The 4394-nt window shown below is 33.9% G+C and overlaps 1 pseudogene; it reads right to left on the bottom strand.

Annotated features, from left to right (window-relative positions):
• Positions 1 to 989: 989 nt before the first annotated feature.
• LOC117921940 lies at positions 990 to 3966 on the bottom strand (annotated as a pseudogene).
• Positions 3967 to 4394: the final 428 nt, after the last annotated feature.

Here is a 4394-nt window from a genome sequence, read left to right as displayed (position 1 = left end):
GAGAGCTACCTTTCTCTTAGGATTTTAGAGCATTTTTTTGTTCATTTGTTGGTTTGAGCAAATTTGTGTTCTACTTGTGTATTTTTAGGAGTCTTTCTTTTTCTTCGGTAGAGTTCACTTCATTCTACTCACGATTCACACTTTCTTTTCACTCTAGTGTTCATATTCTTTATACTCATGACCGAAGATAGGCATATTTGTATACCCCTCTTTAAGACCAAGAGACATTTGTTTTTTTAATTACTTTTATTTATTGCATTTTATAGGGCATTATCTTAGCTTTTTCTGCCACCACTTGATGACCACCCAAGAGTGAGCTGGGTATTTTGATTTGGGGGAGTGGGGGACGACCTCTACGAGTGAGCAAGCTACATGAGATGTGTAGCAAAGGACGTTGCTACCTCGACATGGTGGTGGTTAGGATGGAGACGTCTTTGAACAGGTAGTCAACAGAGTTGGTGGAGGCTTGGAGAGGAAGCAAGAACAAAGGTGTGAGTTGGATGATATATGGGGGTAGGAAAGAAAGCTATGGAAAAAGAAAGGCGGAAGAGGAGTTCGTCGGTTTTGTCCAACATATTATTATTTATTCTCCATGTATGATTGGCTTTCAGTGTATGATTATTCTTTGGTATTCATTAATTTCCTTATCAATTGTCACACTTGTCTCACCTTCTTTTGGAAAAGACCCATTTTTAGGGACTTAGAGGGGTGCTACAGTTTTTCACCATACCTTCCCAATACATAACCTAACCCCGAACCCGACTTTAGCTTTTCATAGACCTGTTTTTCCTTCATAAGTCACACTTAGAATTTTTCTTTCTTGTTTTATTTTTCTCTTTAAAAATAAAACAAAAATAAGTGGTGACTCCAATTTTTTTTTTTTTAAAAAAAAAAAATCAAATTTTCACCAAATAAAAAGTGAGTCTCGCGGTCGAGTGGAAATGCACATGGAAAATGCGGATTCATAACTACCAAAGAGACTCTTAGTATTATTATAACCCAACATATTTTCATATAATTTTTCTTGTAGTTGAAGAAATGAAGGTAGTACATAGCCTTATTGTTTGAAACTAAAACACAAACTATGGAACTTCAATACAACAAAAGCCAAATATTTGCAACAAAACCCTTTAAACAACATTATCCCCATGTAACTGTCATCTCCTTTACTAGAGCTTGACAAGGTCAGAAATATCAATCGGATAAGTGTCGGTGGGAGATTGAGCATTGTATGACCTATTCGCAATGACCATATTGGTGGCATCCGAAGGATGAAAGGCATCCCAGTAGAAGTACTCATCTCGATTGGGACATGGAGTTTGGTTAATAGTACAAAATATGAGAGTATTGTTGCTTGCCACTGGACAACATGGTGCATTGATGACCCTGAAACCTAAAATGGACAAACAAAAAACCGAATAAAGTACAAGAAAAAAATAAAGGCAAAAAAACACTATGACTGGTAATTGTTTTTTAAAATAGTTTTCTCTTTTTAAAAAAAAAAATCATATTTAGAAATAAAGAAACAAAGAACAATTTTTTATTATTAAAAACAAAAAATAAAGGTCTATTTAGAAATTGTTTTTTAGAACAGTTTTCTGTTCTCCAGAACAAAAAGCACAAAACACGTTTGACAACTAAAAATTGTCTTCTATTTTCTGCTCTTAAGAATAGAAAACATAGTGTTTTCAGATAATATTTTTTAATTATTTTATTTTATTTTCACTTTTTTTAGGGATTGTTTTAAAAAATAACTATATAAATATGTAGAATAATTAAAAATAAAACATTAGATATAAAAATTATTTTTAAAACATATTTAAAAATATTAAAAATAGGTTAAAAACATTTTAGGTTTCCAAACGGATTTTTGTTCTACAAAAATTAAAGAACAGTTTTCAAAAACTATTCTCAAAAACTATTTTTCATAATCATTTTTTAAAATAATTACCAAACAAACCCTAATATGTTTTCAACTAACATCTTTTAGTTATTTTTAATTATTTTCACTTGTTTTTTAAAACTATTTCAAAAAACAATTATAAAAAATATGAAGAATGATTAAAAATAAAACACTACATATAAAAGTTAGTTTTAAAACATATTTAAAATTTTTAAAAATAAATTAAAAATATTTCAATTTCTCAAACAGACATTATTCTACAAAAGATTAAAGAACAAATTTCAAAAATCATTTTTCAAAATTGTTTTTAAAAACAGTTATCAAACAAGACTTATATGATTACCCTTTTAATATATTTTCTAAGATTAAAATGAAGCCTTGAACATATAAAAAAATAAGTATAAAGTACGAAAAAAAAATAGAGTATAATTACTTACTAGGATATGAAGTTGCTTCTGATGCTATCTGATAAACATTCACATAGATAAATTTGGCATCGGTTAGGTTACGGTTGAGCTCATCCACCAGCTCTTTGAGTCGATTGTTAAAAAGTTGAACAGCGTCATTGATGTAATCTACACATGCAGAGCCATTTGTGGCACCATTGGAAGCTACTACACTAGGAGCGCAACCTACCTGTGCCTGGCCAAATAGGGCTATCTTCCTTGCTCCATAGTTTGTGTACAAAGTCTAGTATCAAGAAAGAAAAGAAAACCCTAGTCAGTTCTTCATATGACCTCCATGTTAGGGGTAAGAGAGAGAAAATTAGGCACTAGCCCATACCTTTAATTGTTGTGAATATTGTTGAGCTAGGACTAGAGCATACTGCTCAGGAGTATAAATGCGACTAGTTGGATAAAGTAGAGGGAGAAAATAGTTTGAAACATAGTCGTTAGTCCCCAATCCAGCAGCATATATGCACTTGTTTAGATACTCTTTAGCAGCCGACTCATTTTGCCCTAATCTGTTGATGAGGCGCGATACCGTGATGTGATGATTTCGTAATTGCGCATCCATGCTAATTCGCGCTCCCTATGATCAAAAAAGATAAATTAGGGAAGAGGGACCAACGAGTTAAACAAAATTATTTTTCTCTCTAAGCTTTTGGACCATGGAAGAACAAGTCAAATCTGTTCATCTCATGCTTCAAAGAAATCTCTCAGTCGATGTTGATTTGGTGGGCACATGTACTTACGATCAATCAATCAATCAATTTATCGCATTGATATATATCCATCAAATATATACCAATATATATATAGTCCCTATACATGTTTATGGCATGTAATCATACATAAAATACCATGTTTTGGACACAACTAATTCTATGTTAGTAAGCAGCAATGGCAGTGGCTTATATATACATTATGCTGTCCGGTTTCAGCTCGAATCCCCGATCCCCCCGACGCATAATTCACGCCTTTCAGTATGTCTTCGCCTCCTATCGTGCTTGCAAACGATGGAATGTAATCTTCAAACCCTAGAAATTCAGCTGCAAGAAAAAAAAAAAAAATCCAGTCACTATATATGCATACATATAGGCCTCTGCAACAAGATGAGTTTCAGAAGTCATCTTGTTGGTATGAAGAAGATTGAGTATACGTTCAAGGTATGAAGAAGGTGTCAGACCATGTTCATTAGTTTCAGAAGTGAACCCTAAACCTATAATATTTTTCCAACTATATGTACCCTTTTGATTATAAGGAAGAATACTAGTAATAATTGTAAATATATATATATATATATATGGATAAGAGTATGATCAGTTTAGGCATGTGTAGGGAGAATGATGAATAGTACAGATAATATCGACGATGTTTCGCCCATTTGCTAAACCTCCCCGTTGGCCCTGCAGGGAAGTCGATCCCATACGGCGGGTAATTGGATTTAACCAAAGTTGGGAGGGCATTGTTATTGCCATTGTCAAACGAGGAAGCTCCGAAGATGAAGAAACATGGCACCAGCTGCCCACGATCATGCCTTCCATGAACCGAACCCGATACCAAAAACAATATAAACAAGAAGCAACATATTGCAGGGTTACAGTAGTAGGACTCCTTCATTATGAAGGCAAAGAAACAAGGAGATGGAGAGGAAAGCAGAAGGGGAGAAGTGTATGGATATATAGAAGGAAAATGAAAAGAGATTGAGAGTTAACGTGGGATGCCCCATTTCATATGTTTTGACCATTCCTCTACCAATTGGAAGGTTATGGATTGAAAGGACACCTTTGGAGTTGGGCAGTCTTTTCTTGTTAGGGCAAAAATGAGGTGGGTTAAAGGGTCAGCTTTCGGTGGATGGACTTGCATTATAGCACGTCAGCAAGGTGGGTTAGGTACTTTGGAATTTTTAATGATCAGTTACAAGAATTTTGATTTCTAGTTACGTGGGTAACTTGGAAATGCCAACCTGTAAAGAGATGTATCATTTTGTAGGCGTTCATTACAAAATATAAGAAAAGCTTCTCTCTTTCCCCATATTTTCTGAAATT

The sequence above is a fragment of the Vitis riparia genome, chromosome 9, assembly GCF_004353265.1.
Source record: "Vitis riparia cultivar Riparia Gloire de Montpellier isolate 1030 chromosome 9, EGFV_Vit.rip_1.0, whole genome shotgun sequence".
NCBI lineage: Eukaryota > Viridiplantae > Streptophyta > Magnoliopsida > Vitales > Vitaceae > Vitis > Vitis riparia.
The sequence above is the reverse complement of the archived record's forward strand: the minus strand, read 5'-3'. Positions and strand labels throughout refer to the sequence as shown.